The sequence below is a fragment of the Desmodus rotundus genome, chromosome 5 (assembly GCF_022682495.2).
Source record: "Desmodus rotundus isolate HL8 chromosome 5, HLdesRot8A.1, whole genome shotgun sequence".
NCBI lineage: Eukaryota > Metazoa > Chordata > Mammalia > Chiroptera > Phyllostomidae > Desmodus > Desmodus rotundus.
This window is the reverse complement of record NC_071391.1, coordinates 55,635,625-55,654,680: the sequence shown is the minus strand read 5'-3', so window position 1 is coordinate 55,654,680 and position 19,056 is coordinate 55,635,625. Positions and strand designations below refer to the sequence as shown.

Sequence of the window (19,056 nt, the reverse complement as noted above, 5' to 3'; positions counted from 1 at the left end):
ACTCTCAAAGGATGAAAAAGCAAGGTCATGTTGACCACCATGCTTTTCTGAGGCATCTGTCTACGTACTGGGTCCTAGCCCGGTAACTGGGGAACTTCTAAACTCTGCTAGAACTGAAGAATTGCTGTTAGTGGCAAGTACCAGGGCCCACTCTGCTGCACACACGGACAGTTTGTGATTTCTGCTCGAAGACAAGCCCAAATTAAAACACTTTTTTTCAATCTGGATATAAAATAACAATTCTGGAGCCAGCATTTTTATTTAGAATGTAGCAATAGTATGGAATTTTTAAGACAGAAACTAAGACATCAGGAGAATTTACAAAACAAATCTGCTCCCTCTAAGTATTTCAATTAATTCTTCTATTGTACAGTAGTTTAAAAAAAAAAAGTATTTGCTGTTGATTCTGTGTCCTGTTAAGATGTTAATTTTCCACCTCAAGAGATTGGGAGAAAATGGAGGCTTTTTAAAAAGTGTTTTAAGCACTCTGATAAAAGAATTGGGTTGAATTGTAACTACAAAATTTTCCCTAGAGCTTTCTTTAGGCTACATTTTTGGAACACCAGGGGCAAAAAAGAATCAAGAAAGTCAACACATTTTCTCCAACATTAGTTCATTCTGGCCTGGAAAAGAAAGAGGGGAAGAGATGTCACTTTAATACTATAATGGAACAGGCAATCTGGGGTCAAGTTTTGAATGGTCTTTCCAGAAAGCTGGATGGTGTCCAAGGCAAATCCAGGATGTGTGCCTTCCTATCTGCCAACACCTACAGGGCAGGCTTAATGGCCTAAGTTCTTGCAGCCTGAGAGCTGCCTTTGTTTCTCCTCAGGCTGGGACAGACTGCAGACTTCTGGCCTCAAAGGAGCTATGATTATAGTGGCTGAAGTACTTAAAGAGCACCTGCTGGGTGAATAAGGCGGCATTGTAGGGCAGTGGTCAAAGCACAGATTCTGGAGCCAGACTTCCTGCATTCCAATCCTAAACCTGTCAATTTTCAGCTGTGAGACCTTAGGCAAGGTACTCTTCCTCTTCATGAGTCAGTCTCCTCATTTGTAAAATAAAGATAATAATAGTAGCTACTTTATAAGAGTATTATGAAGATGAAATGAGTTAATATTTGTAAAGCTCTTAGAATACGACCTTGAAGATAATATGTCCTAAGTATTGATAGAGAGATAAAAGTGACTTCCATCCAACCTTATGACCAAGGTAAGGTCAGTGATATTGGCCTTCTTTCTCCTCTATGCACCCCCTCTAGGGCAACTGGACTTTGTGGTTCTCATTACTTTTCAGCACTACTCATTCAGATTGCTTTAATCTGATTCTGCCTGGCTAGATACGGTCATTCATGCAACAGTCATTTACTGAGTATCTCCTAGACATCGGCATTCTCTAGGTCCAGGAGCTGGGGGTGGTAAGGCAGGAAACTGATCCCCCAACCATTGCCCACACCATCATCACCACTCTGATTTTCCCAGCTCCAAGCCTCTCCTGGAAGACCTGGTAGCCAATGCTGAGTTATATATATATGTTCTTGGCCATGTGGTAGTATTGTGGTTTTAGATAAACTGGTGGAAAGCAATGTTCCCATTCATTTAGAAATGGCCCCTCATTCCTTAACAACTAATCCATAGTTTGGATCTTGCTCGAACACTTGGCCTGTTGGCTTACCTTGTGCTCTGAATGCACTGGGCTAGGTGTGATGCTTGGGTTATGGAAACACTTTACAAGAATATGAAATCTGGTACAAATAAACACTCAATTTTTTTAAATGAGCTATTAATATAAAAGGACTACACAGAGGGCAAGACTACAACTTTGAGGGCAATATTATTGGAACAAATGAGCCTTACAAGAGAGAAATTTCTTTTTTCCCCTCAGTTCTTTTTTTTGGTTCATTTGTTTTTATCTTACTTTATTTTTGTTGTATTTTTCCATTACCATCTAGTCTCATTATACTATCTTTCCCACCACAATCATCATACTGTTGTCCACGCCCCTCAGTCCTTTTTCCTTTTTGTTGAGCAAGCCCTCCTGCCTCCGACCCTCCCCCCTTACCTTTGCCATCACCATGCTCTCTGTGTAAGAGTCTGTCTCTATTTTGCTTGTTAGTTCAGCTTGTTCATTAAATTCCACATAGGAGTGAGATCATATGGTATTTATCTTTCTCTGACTGGCTTATTTCACTTAGCATAATGTTCTCCAGATCCATCCATGCTGTCACAAAGGGTAAACCTTTCTTCTTTTTTATGGCTAAGTAGTATTCCATGGTATAAATGTCCCATAGTTGTTTTGTCCACTCATCTACTGATGGATACATGAGCTGCTTCCATATCCTGGTGACTGTAAATAACGCTGCAATGGATAGATGTTTAAGTAAAAAGTGGGATGTGGACCCTGGAGTAATTAACCTTGAATCTAAAATACAACATATGTAAGATACAGTATTATTTTATGCTCTGTTAAAAAAGAAAAGGAAAAAATACTCTGCCTATTATAACCATAGGACACCATTAACTGTAAGATGCATCTTTAACCAGAGGTATTTAAATGTAAAAATAATTGCATTTTACAATTGATGAAATATGGTCATTCACATTTTCCCTGCAGCTGACACAGTGAACAGTCACTTAGTGCACCCTGGGCTACAGCGTCAGTGAGATGAGTTGTGGGTTCTGTGGGCCGTTCTCTGCACTCATGATAACTTTACTTTGTGAGTTGCTAATGAAGAGAGCAACTTGGAAATCAAGTGAATGTAAGAATGAAGTTACAGAAACAACCTTGCTTCACACCTCATTATTAAAAACCATATTTTATTATCATTAAAAATTATAGTTTTTATGTTTTCCATGCTTATCAGCTCCCAAATTTCACTTCCTTAACTGTAATTGCTAAAATATTACTTATCTCATCACCAATGGTGACATATCTATCAGCCTGTAATTCCACCATGGATGAGAACTGATGTTCCAGTAAGAGAGCATTCTGGAAGCCCTTAGTGAGGGGTTTTGCCTTCAGGGTTAGAAAGGAAGTTTGCCTCTCCAAAAATCAACTTTGCAGATGGGAAGAGAAAAAGAAATACTCGCTTGTTCTAAACCATATCACAGACCTTGACCCAGAGTTTCAGAGCTTCAAAGAAGCTGCCACATTACAATACTTAATCTCTGCGCTTAAATTCACCATCGTCACTATCATGAAGAGTACCACTGAAACCCTAAACTCATGTCACAACCTAGCATGGTTTCGTAATGAAATCTTCTAAACAAAACACAAGATGATGGTAGCTTGTGATGCCATTTGCCCCATGATTTTCTTAGAAAGCCTTTCAAACTTGAATAGGATGGCGCAGCTGCAACATGGCCTTCCCTCCTCTGCTAGGTTTCCTCAGACAGCTACTTCAAGGACCAGAGCCTTATTAAAAACACCTAAAAATTGTTTCTTGAATCAGCAGTCACTAACAGAGTTTTTGGAAGTTGGCAGAAATAGGCCTGTCTGGTGTGGCTCAGTGGAATGAACATGTCCTGGTGAACTAAAAGGCCACTGGTTCGATTCCCACTCAGAGCACATGCCTGGGGTGCAGGCCAGGTCCCTGGTTGTGGTTGTGTGAGAGGCAACCGATTGATGTTTCTCTCCCTCTCTTTCTCCCTCCATCCCCTTCTCTCTGAAAATAAATAAAATCTTTAAAAATAAACGAAAGGATCAGACATTTGATTAAGCAGGGAAATCTTACACTTATGACAAAGAAATCTGTTTTTACAATGGCTTTGTGATGCCTTCTTCAAAATAAAGACTAATATTTGGGTCTGTCCCTTATGCAATTTCATGTATATACAATCTAATTGGAACCCTTAAATAATCTGTGAAGTAGACTGGGGACTGTGAGCCCCTCAAAAATTAGAGCAATGCCCTGTCCAGTTGGTTGGAGCATCATCCCATACACCAAAAGGTTGCAGGTTTGCAGGTTCAATCCCTGCTCAGGGCATATACCTAGGCTGTGGGTTCAACTCCCAGTCAGGGCACATACGGATGGCAACCAATTGATGTTTCTCTCTCACATCGATGTGTTTCTCTCTCTGCTGTCCTCTCCCCTTTCTCAAATCAGTAAACATATCCTCAGCTGAGAATTTAAAAAGAAAAGAATTAGAGCAGTGTCCTTTTCACAGCTTTCTGGCACTTGCTCAGTGCCCAGCACATAATAGTTACAATAACTTCCTGGGAGATTCCAGGGAGAGTTTCAAACCAAGTAAGAGCTGAAAAGGTAAGAAGTTCCCGTTTATTTTTTTTAAGAGCAGCTTTTGCACTTACGCACCTATGGTATTCAGGTCATTCAGCCTCTTGAGCCTCAGTTTTGACATCTGTTAATAATGAGAATATAAGCTGGACTTCCCAAATTTGACATTCTGGTCATTTTTCCTTTACCTTGAGACTGGAGATAATTTCTACCCACCAGGTGCAGAGATTTTTGTGAGCCAACCATGTGCACAGAACTTCAGGAACTCACAAGAAGCTCCTGATGATAGTACCCAGCTAAGTGGCTTAGGGACATTGACTTTGTTAAGCAATTCTGCTGTCAATGCCTTAGAGTTTTTATCAGTGAATAGAAACCTCCCATGCACTGGAAGCCAGTATGCCCTCACTGCCCTCCAAAAATTACAAACCAAGTTCAGTATTACCCATGCTGGGATAATTTAATAGAACATCTTCAGGAACTTCAAGATACTCCCTTTCTGGTGCCCTACTTGTGGGTTCTGGGATCTGGGACAGAGCAGGAGTGAGCTGGTAATTATTATCAGTATTCTAATTATTCATCTGGGTTCCGGGGTATTTTTAATAGAACATTCCCTAGTGAAGAACAGTAGTTTGGCTGATTCTCCTCAACTGCTGGTATAGATTTTACTGCTGATTTTATATGTATAACTACTATGAACAGAAAGCCTTCCAAGGTCCCATCTAACATTTCGTAATATTGTGTTAGCAGGAATCTCTCTGAGAGAAGGAAGTCACTTCTCAAGAAACAGATAGTGTGGCAGGATAACAGCAGGAAGGGGACTTGTTGAACCGTGAATCCAGAGAGTCCCACTGAAAATTGAAGTCCCTCAACCAAAAATCAATAAGAACATCTGGAAAGCAAAAAGCATTTACTGAAGTCTTTAAGGTCACAGTTGTGTTAATTAAAAGAAAACCTGGGGGATTAAGTGAATTTGGAAAATAGCTTTAATTTTATTTTTTAATTGAATTTATTGAGGTGACACTGGTTAATAAAATTATATAGGTTTCAGGTGTACAAGTCTATAATACCTCCTGGGTACATTGTATTGTGTGTTCACCACCCCAAGTCAAATCTCCTTCCATCACCATTTATTCCCTCTATACCCTCTTCCACCTCCCCCCAGCCCCCTTCCCCCCTGGTAATTACTGTACTGTTGTCTGTGCCTATGAGTGTGTTTGCCTGTTTTTTCTTGATCCCTTCACCTATTTCATGCCCTCATCTGAATCGATGTTCCCTTGCTGTTCACCAAGGGTACTTGTTCTTGTCACCCTCCAGCTTGGGCTCCTGCCTGTGCCTTGATTTGAAATGCACCCACTGCCACTCAGCTCCCTCCCCACTTCTCACCCTCCCAGCCTCCAGTCACCCCATGAACCTGTCCTTCAAGGACTGCCCAAGGCTCCTTCCTCAGTAAAGCTTCCCAGCTGCATCTTTCTGTCTTTGAGACCAGCATTGTGCTTTATGCCTATAGGCACTTAGGACTTTCTACTTGGCATCCCAGCAATTCATACACTTCTTATCTCTACTTTAAGGCAGGATCTTTCTGATACATCTCTGTGTCCAGAATATATTAGACACCCAATGCATATCTACTGAATAAATGAATGACTATAAAGATCAGTAAAAGTAAATGAACATGTCCTTTAAAGTGTACATTCTCTGTGGCTGTTAAAAGTATCTGTTTTATCATTTTTTCTCTACCAAAAGGTCAGCACTCAATATCTATAAAAATATTGCAAAATGATAAATATACTAAGGCATTACATAAATGATACAATCGCAGGCAGTATTAATGACTAGGGGGAAAATTTAATCAAAACCAGAGTGATCACCATAGGAAATATGATTGGAACTATGACATTTAATTTTTAAAAGTTACTTTTATTAAGTCCTTACTACTCTATGCCAAGCACTGGGCTAAGCAGAGGATATGCATTTTTTTAATTCAATCTTCAGTGGAAGTCTGTGAGATAGGTCCTTGTATTCTCCTCATTCTGTGGTTTAGGAAACTGAAACTTGCAGAGAGTAAGTGATCTGCCCCAGATCTCCCGGCCATTAAGTGGCAGAGCTGGGTTTCACGCATGGCTCTTGTACAACTTTATCTGTGTTGTATTGTGCCACAGAGACCAATAGGATTTGGATGAGTGTGACTAGAGAATAAGAGGAAGCAGCTTGATCCTAGATCTGCCAAGTTATAAAATGGGAACCCTCCTGGTAAGCTGAAGGATCAAAGTTTCTGTCCCCTGATGGACTGGCTGGGCCCAGGTGGGGAAAGGGCATATCTCTGTGCATGTAATTAGAAGATGATGTATATGATATTGTTGTTTACAATGAGAAATATATATTTGGTCTTCATCCCCTTTTCTGGCACAGAGCACTGAAAAGCCTTGGAATTTCCTCTTTTGTTATATCAATGAGGTGAGTTTTAGACCACACCTGAGGATGGGAGCTGGCTGCCAATAGAGCTAACCATGTGATTGGAAAATTGGAACTTTTAGTCCCACCCCTAACCTCCCAGGTAGAGAGAGGGACTAGAGGTTGGTTCAGTTCCCTATGGCCAATGACTTAATCAATCATGCCTTTGTTATGAAGCTTCCATAAACACCCAAAAGGACTGGGAAGAGTTCCCAGGTTTTTAAATCAGCATATTTCCATGTGCCACCACTCTGTGCCCCAAATTCCACCAGGACGGAAGCTCCTTTCTTCCGGACCTCACCTTATGAATCTCTTCATCTGGCTGTTAAATCATATCCTTTAACATCCTTTGGAATAAACCTGTAATATATTGAGTAAACTTGTTTTGTGGGTTCTGTGAGTTGCACTAGCAAATTAATCAAAGCCAAGGAGGTGGTTGTGGGAACCTCTGATTTATAGCCAGTTGGTCAGGGGCACAGGTAACAACCTGAACTTGTGATTTGCATCTGAAATGGAGGGCAGTCTTCTGGAACTGAACCCTTAACCTGTGGAATCTGATGCTGTTTCTGGGTAGACAGTGTCAGAAATGAGTTGAATTGTAGAATATCTGACTGGTGTCTGAGAATCAGTTGGTAGTATGAGGGGGAAGAAAAAACACGTATGGGAATTGGTGATCAAAATCTTAACGTGGAAAGGAGTATGAGGTCTGAAAGTGAACAGCAGTCAATGATAGACTAAGAAGGCTGGACTAGATCCTAAAGGAAACGAGTCAGATATTAACCGGTGGAAACAGCCCGTTTAGAAGATTAGTCGGGCACGGGCAGGGAGAGCTGATGGAAAGCAAAGAGCCTAGCTGGTTACTGAATTTTTTAGTAAGAGCTTCAGAGCATGTCTCCCCCCTCCTCCCAAAAGGAGAAGTTTATAAGCAGCAAAACAATTGAACTTAGATCTCTGTATGGTAACCTCCATACAGCTATTTTCTAAACTAAATTCTATAAAAAATTGGGTAAGAGTGTTACGTGAGTGTGTGGGGTCAGAGAAAGTCTTCTAGGAGCCCCACAGACCTTTCATGCAATGACCTCCCGTGAACAACTCTGAAATCAACGTGAAGTGCAGAATCCTGGTTCTAATACCCCCAGATTATTCAAGGTGTCTGCATCTTTGTCCCCAGTGTCTAAAATGCTCCGCCTACTCATCTCAGCCTCCATTTCTAACAGTGGGTTGTCCCTGCCATTATGCTGCTAATGGCTATCTTTTTTCACTTTTGAATATTTTTTATTGTTGTTCAAGTACAGTTGTCTCCATTTTCTCCCCACCATTCCCCCCACCCCAGCCACCCCCACTTCCCAGCCACCCCCACTTCCCACCCTTGATCCTACCCCCGTTTGGTTTTGTCCATGTGTCCATTACACATGTTCCTGAAAACCCTTCTCCCTCCCCGCCCCATTATCCCGTTCCACCTCCCCTCTGGTTGTTAATGGCTATCTTGGATCCCGCTCTGAGTCCCTAGCTCACCTCTGTAACACTTTTAAGCCAACTTTGGGCCATAAAGTCGTCATTTGTTAAGTAATAACTTTCTAGCTCTAAAAAGTTTCAGAATGTGAATAATGCAGTGTATATACGATCCCAGTTGTTTAAAATATGTAAATTTATTCAAATTCAGTCAGGAAGAGCCAAGAAAATATCAGAGAATGAAGCAACCCTGCCCCAGAATCAGACCAACCTGCTTTCAGTCTCAGCTGTGCCACTTACAGTGCAGAACTTAGGAAAGTTGATTTTTGTCTTTTTAAAAATCATTATTTATTATTTAAAAATTATTTTTAAATTGCAGCTTACATTCAATATTATTTTGTATTAGTTTCAAGTGTATAGTATAGTGGTTAGACAGTCATATACTTTGCAAAGTGCTTCCCCTGATATTTTTAGTACCCAAGTGGGACCAAACATAGTTATTACAATATTATTGACTATTTCCTATGCTGTACTTTACATACCCATGGCTAATTTGTAACTACTAATGTATACTTCTCAATCCCTTCACCTTTTCACCCACTTCCCCAACCTTCCTCCCCTCTGGCAACCATCAGTCTGTTCCACATCTGTCAGTCGGCTTCTGTTCTGTTTGTTCATTTATATTGTTCTTTACATTTCACCCGTGAGTGAAATCATGGGCTATTTGTCTTTTATCTCACTGACTTATTTCACTTACCATAATACCCTGTAAGTCTATCCATGCTGTTACAAAAGGTAAGTTTTCATTCTTTTTAATGGCCAAGTAATATCCCATTGTATGTATGTATCACATTTTCAGCCACTTGTCTATTGATGGACACTTGGGTTACTTCCTTAGCTTGGCTACTGTAAATAACACTGGAATGAATATTGGGGTGCATGTATTCTTTTGAATTAGTGTTTCAGGATTCTTAGGATATATTCCCAGAAGTGGAATTACTGGGTCATAAGGCAGTTCCATTTTTTAAATTTTTGAGGAAACTCCATACTGCTTTCCACAGTGGCTGCCTCAATCTACATTCTCACCAAGAGTGCACAACAGTTCCTTTTTCTCCACATTCTTGCCAACTTGCCAACACTTGTCATTTGTTGATTTGTTTATGATGGCCATTCTGACAGGTATAAAGTGATATCTCATTGTGGCTTTAATTTGCATTTTTCTGATGATTAGTGACATTGAGCATGTTTTTATATGTCTATTGGCCATCTGTGTGTCTTCTGTGGGAAAGTGTCTATTTAGATTCTTTGCCAATTTTTTAACTGGATTGTTTGGTTTTATTGTATTGAGGTATATGAATTGTTTATAAATTTTGGATATTAACCCCTAATCAGCTGTATTATTAGCAAATATGTTCCTCCATTCAGTGGGTTGTCCTTTTGTTAATGGTTTTCTTTACTGTGCAAAAACTTTTTAGTTTGATGTAGTCCCATTTGTTTATTTTTTTATTTTGTTTCCTTTGCCTAAAATCAGAAAAAAAAAAAAGAAAGAAAAACATCCGAGATTTCACTGCCTATGTTTTCTTCTAGGATTTTTATGGTATCAAGTCTTATATTTAAGTCTTTAACCCATTTTGAGTTTATTCTTGTATATGGAATAAAAAAGTGATCTAGTTTTGTTTTTTGCACACATATGTCCAATTTTACCAATACCATTTGTTGAATAGACTATCATGTTCTTGACTCCTTTGTCTATATCAGACCTCAGTTTTCTCAGGATGAAATGGGGATCAGATAAGCACCTTAAATGTAAGTTATGTAAGTGAGGTAATACCGACAGAGTCTGCTGGTAGATAAACAAGCACAAAATAGGCCCTCAGTGAATGGAGAGATCATGATAACCATCACCATCATAAACACCTTTGCCACTCGTGCACTTTGTAGATACATTTAATATGGAATCGATGGCTTCTATTTCTATATTAGTGTGGCAAAGGCAGGTTTACAATTGTGAGTACTTGAAACGCAGTTTATTCTTATACTATTATTTATTAATTATTGTTATTTTCCATATGAACAACTGTAAATCTACTTTTGCCCCATCCTATATATCTAATAATGCCCAACATAGCCTGACACACATCGTATGCTCAATAAATATTTGCTGAACAAAGCTGAATGGTTAAATATAATGATTGCTTTATCATACAAATGTTATATTTTATGGTTAAGAATAAACTCTAAGACTCCCTAACAATGCTGACTCTATGTGATGGTCCCCAGTATTCGATTATAAATATGGAAAAAAAATTTATTTGTTTATCTGTTTCTTCGAAACTATTTTGGATTTCATTAATTGAATGCTTTCTATGGCGTCAGACACCATTCTAGTGCTTTGCATATATTAGCTCATTTAATCCTCGCAGGAACCATGAGGTGGACTCCTTTACAAATGAAGAATCTGAGATATGAAGATGTAAAGCCACTTGTTCAGGCTCACGGCTTGCAAGAGGAACATCCAGGATTCAAACCAGGAAGTCTAGCTTCAGATCCTGGACTTGAAACTACTATAGTGTCTCTCCATATGTTTTATTATTGTTTTCTTTCTTTGTTTTAGCATAGAAACTATGAGAGTTGGTAATATATATCAGGTTTTTTTTAAATGCATGAAAATAAATGCATTTGGCAATACTGTATACTCAGCAACTATATAATCACACTGGGTAAACAGTACTTTGCCCTCTTTACCGCAAACACATAGTAAGGTGACACTTGAGAAGGAAACCCGTGGCCCACACGAGCAATATCAGGCCCCAGCAAGGCTGCTTCTGAAGCAAGTCGTGCTTTCTGGACTTAACTCTGGGGACTCGAAGTGTGGGCTTTCTCAGCTGACTTTAAGTTGATGGTGTCTCTCCATAATGAGACTTTTGGCTCTAGTTTATATAGTTAATCAATGGATTCACTGAAAAGAACTAAACATGCTGAAGAATGAATAATATATAGTTTAATTAATCTTTTACTGAAGCAAAAATATGTATAGTAGATCCTTGATATTTTGAATGTGACTCTGAAGGTCCATTGCTTGCAATTGTTTTTAGAATTCTTTTTCTGGCTTGTAATGTATAATTTTATTAGAGGGGTAAGTAGGAATAAACCCTTATGTAGTAAGAGCATCTACTGACCACCCAAACCTACTTTTTAGGAAAACCTTGTTCTCATAGTTAATTGCATTGTAACTCCACGCTTCTCTGTGAGAAAAATAATAACAACAATGGCTTTAAAAAGAAATGCAGGGAAGAGAACAGAAAGAGATTGGGAAAATAATCGCTCTTTGCCAGAAAGTAAAGTTCCTGTTGTGGTACTGGTGGACAGGACAGCTATTACAGGCTAAAGCATTATCCACTAATTTGGGGGATCTTGGATGATCAGGGGATGGGTGGCTGAGGATCACCAAGGGTCCACTCTCTCGCAAAATACAAAATAAAGCTCCCCTAGAGCTGTCACCCTCTTCCTGCTGATTGTTGATGCAATTGCCATTTGTAGCTGAGGAAATCAGTCATCTTTGCCTTGGTCCTGGTGCAGGGCTGCCTGTCTGATATGTTCCTGCTCTTCTTCCGCCTCTGTGCTGGTCTGTTTCCTGAACACATGCACTGTAGAGAATTCTCAACCTCCGTGTATACGTTTGAAGATGATGTAGGCTGAGTTGTCAGCCTAGCATTGGCTGTTGGTTTTCTGCTTGCTATCCTGTAGACAGTGCAATCTACAGAATTGAGCAATTATGTCTGTCTCTCCTCTAGTTCTGCTGAAATTTCTGCTGTGGCTGTCCACAGCAAAACACTTTTTTCCCCCTGCTGAGACTGTGGGAGCAAATGTTTATGTAGATAATCCTGCCTTCAGGCAGAAGAGAACCCTTTGGCATGCTACCAAAGGAGTGTCTCCTCTACTCCTCTTCCTTAACTTTTCTTCTCTAGTCATTTCTGATGTCTCACTGCCCTCTTTCCCCTTCCTCAGAGGCAGAGCTGCACTTAAAATGGTCTAATAACTGACTGCTGGGGTTTGTGTGTTTACCATTTCAGGTCCACTTACATAGTTGTTACAATGGCTCAGACTCCTTGCCAGTAAAAATGTGAGTCCATTAATCTGTCTAATTAATAACCATTGAATTTGGGGGACTAAAGAAATCAAAACAGTATTTCTTGAGTCTGGAAAAGTAGTAGACTATCCTTGCATTCACCCTTGTTCATAATTCTGAATATACTTTCTAAATGCTTACTTACAGTCTGTTATATTAACTATGTTCTTTGTATGTGTATACATACATTTATATTTATATATGTGAGGATATTAAGTTGCAAACACAGTTGTCACCATAGTCACACATAGTATTTGCTGTTTGCTTATGGACATCATCTACTAGATTGACTTGAGCTCCAACAAACATATCACATATTCTCAACATCAGATTGGAGTCAATTATGAGTAGGTTAAAGTAGTTCTATGGCCTTTCAAAGCATAATTTATGTTTGATATGTAAAAAAAATTAATTGGTAAAACACTAACTTGTATTCTTCTTTAGTTACATTTATTGCATTTATTTATTTTGTCAATCTGTTATTAAATAAAATATTGCTTCATTTATATAATCTTTGGAAAAAAGGTAAAAGTAGATAACTTGCAATACCAATTTATCTTTCAAATGCTAATCATAGGCAACGTTGATTTAAATTTTTTATAAACAAATGGTTCTGACATTTAAACTATCCTGGTGTTTAGCAGGTAGGAATATATTCCAATATTTACCTTACGTAATATTACATTTTTCTGGGAGGAAGTTGGCCTTCTTTTCCATTTTTATTGAAAACTATTATAACGATTAGAATATTGAGTAATTATGAATTAAATTATCATTGATGTTAATTCCAGAGTTTTCATCCTGAGCCTGAGGTCTGTCAACATTGTCTCTATAACTATTTCACACCACTCTCTTTGCTTTCTCATTACTTGTTTTTCACATGACAAGTTATTTTCTGGTGAATCTTTCCTCCTGTTATTTTGTGTTTTGCTGAAACGCTCATATTTCTTACCTGACCTGTTTGAGTAATCACAAGTAAGACCCTCAACCATTGGTTCCCCCCAACCACCAGCACCACTCTCTCATCATTAAGTCAGAGGCCAGAAAGGCAGATGCCAAAGGGAGGAGTGTAAAGTGATAAAGTTCAATAAGCCCTCATCTTATTTAGCATCAGTGAGGAGAAGAGCCCTCTTCCTTCTCAGCATAAATGATGAATGTTTCATGTTCACTTTACCCAACTTAATTAGCAAATGCACGGCTGCTCTGTAATGGGTGCCCTGAACACGGATTTCAACACAATAAATTAAACACAACTAGGCAAGATAGAAGTCAAATTCATTATTTGTAATGTCAACCCTCTTATTGAATATACTTGACATTTAATATAAATAAATTAGAAATTCCACTGACTTTCAATGAGTGTTTATAAATCAGTATTTATAACATAATAGATACTCATTAAAAAAATTGTTAAAAACCCTCCCCTGCCCCATGAAAAGTAAGTCACTATTGATTTTAATAAATGTTTTTTGCTACTAGTATTTTTCTAAGATAGTCTACTAGTAGAGTATGAAGATAGTTATTTGAATAATTTGGAATAAATTATCCCAGTTATAAACCCAGCATTTTTTTTTCACAAAAGCACTGTGAGAATTTAATGAACTCCCTTCCATATGGCTTCAAGCTGCCAGCACACACTCACCACTCAAGGCCCCATCAACACTCTCAATCTCCTCAGCTCTGCTACCGAAGACTTTGGCCTTCACAATGACAGGCTGCTTCGGGAGCTTTCCCTTCCCAGGAACTTTGTAGTAGCCCTATCGCACCACATCAATGATGGGAGCGGTTCCAGTCTTGTTTTTGGCAGCATTTACCCATGTCTGCTCTCTGACCAAGGTCCACAGCTTATCCAGGTTGACAGTGGGGCAGAAGCTCTGGATCCTCTTTAACTGGTAATGCCTTCTACCAACTTTCCCAAAGAAACCTGGGTGATATTTGTCAAAGTTGGTTCTGTGATGATGCAAGCCACCAGCATTACTTCAGACTCCCTGGGCTCCCTGTGCTCGCTGATGAGGCCGTGGCTGTGACTCATGTGGCCCCCAAGTTTCCAGGTCTTCCTCAGTCTACATGGCATATTGGTGGCCACGATGCAAGAGGGAAGCCTCCACAAAGTCTTGCATAAACCCAGCATTTTAAACTAAGCAAGCTCCATATTTTGAACACAGATATCTTTTGTGGGGGGAGGGAAAAAGAGAAGAATAGGGCCTTCTTTACTTCATTTGGCATGTAACTCCATTAGGTAAACCTGTGAAATAGATTCTAAATATATAAAAATATTGATGAAGATGAAATGAAAGGCCTATGTGTAGAACAGATGAAAGAAGAAATGAATGTAGGGTACAGCAAGAAAAATAGCCTCTCTCAATTGCCTCTATGGCACCTCAGAGCAGAGTTTAAAAGTAACTGGAGTCTACAATCATTTATTCAAAAAGATCTGCTCTACATATATTTCTCATTAGTTGGATTATTTGATTAACCAGAAGACCCCATTCTTTAAGTGTATTTGACGTCACTGCATTAGAATGTTAGGGAAATACTACTCATATTTGCTAATGGTGTTGCATGTGGTCAGGAGCCTCAGTGATAGAACACAGACTAGAATACCAAAGTGACTTCCCAAAGGAAGATAGAGAACACTAGACAAAGCCACATTCTTTGTTCCTAAATGAGTTTGAGCCTTAAATCTAGGGACAGTGGGCTGAGTCATATAAAAATATTGGGAGTTCTTCTTGATGCTTTAACTTAAAAACTAGAGCAAAGACAATCTTGAGCATTTTTTTTTTCTGGTGACCCCTTTTGGTCTCTGTCCTTGATTTTCCCTTAGCACAAATCAGACCTCTCCCTCCCTGAGAGTGAAAGGGACTCTGGGTCTAGTTAGTTCATTGCAATCTGGTCCCAGACAATTGTGTTTATTCAATAACGCAGGTGGCTATCAGTAGGACATTCTTTGTGATTAATAGCAACATAATTCTTACTAGGAAGCAAACAAATGCTTCACTTATTTCATCTCATGAGGTCAGGATTTATGGCCTTTCTCTCTTTATTATAAAACTTTAGTATTTACAAAACATACCTGTAATAGACAATTAGAAGGTATCTGTCAATTACCTCCATATGGGTCCCTAATACTCATATATGAAATAATCCCACCTCCCTATGCACAACCAGATACGAACCAAAGTGAATTCAGCAGACTCCATTCCAGCATTTGAAATTAGGTCTTAGAGATGTCCATCTCTTCATGTTAGTGCGGAAACTCGAAGATGACGTAATGCTGGAACAGGGACTGGAGCTGGAGCTGCGGCATGTGGCCACGTGTGGGGAAGAAGTGGGCTGCAAAGGAAAGAAGAATGAAACTGACACAAGAGGAGACTGAATGGCAGGAGTGAGAGAGAAACGGTGAAATAATAACTGAGAACGCCCTGTTTCTGGGCCCTTTGAAGATCGGGTTCCACAGTGTTTCCCTTGGGTTTTGACGTGACACTTGTATCCTAACAGTAAAACTTCCTCTCAGCCTTAAGCAATTTCAATACTTGTTTTTGCAACAAAATTATTCCTGAAAGGGATACTATCATGACAAACGCCTTCAAAAAGAAAGGCAAAATTCTGGCAGCTATGACTTTATTCTATGGCCTTCCTTCCATGCGGAGCATCACTGCCGCCTCTCACCAGTGTTGTGCGGCAATAACTGCAAGGTGGCAGCTGTCTGTGCACGCCTAGGAGGAGCTCTCTCTTGCAACGGTCAACCCCATAAAAGCTGTATGTGGAGCCTTGACCAGCAGTGAACTTCATACTGCAGTTGTCACAGAGTCAGTCAAAACTTACATGAGTGACCGAAATCTATGTAGTACTTTTCCTATAAATGGTTTGGAGTGTTAGAAAAGTGTTTTAAAGATAAATTAATCTGATCTTGTCAGAGGCTATAGAAAACATTTTCTTTCATTTATTTCATTTCAAATGGGAAAAAATTACCTAAACAATTGCTTCTTATTTGGGGGAAAAATGGAGAGAGAATAAAGTTGGAGAAATTACATTTTGAAGCTAAAAGAAATTATTGTAATTCTAATGCCAATATAAATAGTGCACGTAAAAGATACCCTTCAACTACATGAAAAAGACAAGGGGAAAGATGCAAGCAGTCATTGTTTTGAGGTGGTTTAAATATTGCCTTCTAGTGAAGCCATCCCGGGCCCTTCTATCTCTAGCAGAGTCCTGTTTCCTTCTGGCCTCCTTTCACTCTCAGGGAGGGAGAGGCCTCCTTGACCTTTGGGCCACTGTAATGATTGGTTTGCTTGTCTCTATCCCCAACTAAACAGTGAGCATCGTTGGGGGTGGGAGGAAGTAGGGCCATTAAGCAAGAAAGGTAGTAGAGTAGAAAAGGTAGATTTATTGGACTGGGGATGGAGTAAGGAGTGGGAAAGTTTATCTCACATTTTAATTTCGGTTGAACCCGAGGTGCCTTTGAGACTTGCAAATGAATATGTCCAGTTGATTGTATGTATCATTAAAATAAGATAATGCTCTAATCTGCAGTTAGAGATCTAGAAATAATCAGGATAATTAAAACTATAATAATCTACAATGTACTGGGAGAATACATCAAGTAGAAAGAGAAAAAAGCCAAAGGCGGAACCCTAGTGAATACATATCAAGGATAGACCATGTAGTCTAAGGTTGTATAGCATGTTTCAAACTTTAACAGAGTAAATGGAGACACTATCCAAAGGGAGGCAGCATTCCATACATTTAAAGGCAGGGACTCTGGAGCCAGCTTGCTGGATTGAAATCCCAGCTGCACCTCTTACTAAAGGTGTGACCTTGGGAGGGTTATTAATCTCTCTGTGCCTCAGACAGGTCTCCTTAGCCAAGTGCGGATAACAGCAATACCTACATCATAAGGTTACTACAAGAATTACATAAATGACTTAATACTTAAAACAATGTCTGGCATATAGGAAGCTCTATATGTTTGTAAGATAAATTTTTGTATAAGAAATGGAATTGTTCAGTTGCCTTCAATTGGCTTAAAATTACTTAAATATATATAAACATGGACTAGATATAAATTATCTATACTTACAACACTAATACAACTAAGAAACCAAAGCATGCTTTTAAGTTAAATATAAAGAAAATTTTAAAACAAATTAAAGTCAAACTTATAATATTAATTTAATTCAGTAGCTTCTGTGATTTTGTCAAACCACATAACCACTCTCCACATGACCTGCAGTGCTGACTACAGGTCGTTTTGAGTCTGGCATATACTTTTACTTCCATGTGCCAGGTAATGACGCAGTCCTCTTGCCACCTTCCCATTTTTGTATAGTGCCCCCCAAGACAGTATCTAACCTTAGAACATGTCCACCCCCAGTCTTAACCTCAGTCCAAGACAGTTAAAACCACAGCACTTGGTGCCAAAGTATTGAGATGTACCGAGTGGAAAGGCACTGAAGTTCCATGGCGCTACTTGGCTATAGAGCAGTCATCCAGGTGACCTAACATCATTATTCAAGATAATCACAAAAAGGAAACCACAAGTTTAATATTTTTACGAAGAACTCACAGGCCTTTGTAACATATCACCTTGCCTCAGTCTAAGAAATAAAGTTGTAAGGATTTGCTTTGTAAGATGTAGGTATTAACTAAAGGGGGTGTAGTGTTACCAACTTTTGAGAAAGAAAAAACTTGAACGTATTCGATCTTTGAGGGGAAGGATCTAGGAAGGAGGGAGAAGTTAAAGTAAGGAAATGATTGAGTGAGTAGATCTTAAAAGGAACAGGAGGACAGTTTGGGAACCAAGAGCAGAAGAGGAAGGATTAGAGTAGAACAGGAGAAAGCTAAATGCAGTGCAAGTTCGTGAATTTGGCTCAGAGATAATGCACATCTCCCCTCCTCCTCCCCCTGAAAATTGGGCTGCTTCTTGCTATGTGAAGAACACAACCAGTAAAATTTGTCTTGATAGCATCTGGCTAGGTTTTTATTCTACAGTTTGCGTCACCAGCGCTGAGAGTAAATTTGTGGGTTAAATCCTGAAAGAAAAATCTTCAGCCTTAGCAGATGGGTTGATCAAGATGAATGGGAAGCAGACTTGAGTGTCAAAATCCAGAGAGTTTGGGAACTGAGATTATAGATGTTTTTGCTAATGCTAATGACAAGTATGTATATTTTAGCATCCTAAAAAGACATCTGGCAGGGAGCCTGGATTAAACTTCTAAGCACACTGGAATTGCATTACTTTCCCCTTAATATAAAAGGTTCTGGGAATTAATCATTTTCCTTCAGAATGAAACCTGATGGCTACAGAGCAAGCCTGGGCAGCTAACTTAACATAGTTTTAGTTCCTGTGTAGGTCGGATAAAAAATTTCCTGAAACCCTTGTTTATACTGATGTCTGGTGCCAAACAGATATTCAGACTCCCAGAGGTGGTGAATCATAAACATTCACGTGGCATTTTCTTTGTCAGTATTTTCAGCTATCCAATTAAAGTGGCAGTGGATCCAGAATACACTGGAAGATCACTCACTCTCTGTTATGTGAGAATGACTAGGTGATTTGTCTGTATGTGAGATGGTCATTTCTGTATAGCCGAGGGTGGTCATGACTTCCACATTCAACACAGGAAATAAGTTCACATTTTTGCTGAAAAATGACACCTAACAAGTTGAGCTCCTTATAAAGCACAGAGCTTGGTGTATTCCAGCCCTGTGCTCATGTGTAGGTCCATAGGTCTCCATGTGCTCAAACAGAGTTCATAGAGAAATAGAAACCATCCTATGTAGTTTAAGAAGG

At 39.2% G+C, this 19,056-nt stretch overlaps 1 protein-coding gene and 1 pseudogene across 19 annotated transcripts in view; one reads left to right on the top strand and one right to left on the bottom strand.

Annotated features, from left to right (window-relative positions):
* The window catches only part of LOC112315869 (large ribosomal subunit protein uL15-like), a 38,320-nt pseudogene extending 23,983 nt beyond the window's left edge, over positions 1–14,337 (bottom strand).
* The window catches only part of DLG2 (discs large MAGUK scaffold protein 2), a 1,324,826-nt gene that overhangs the window by 1,036,328 nt on the left and 269,442 nt on the right, over positions 1–19,056 (top strand). The window lies entirely within an intron of this gene.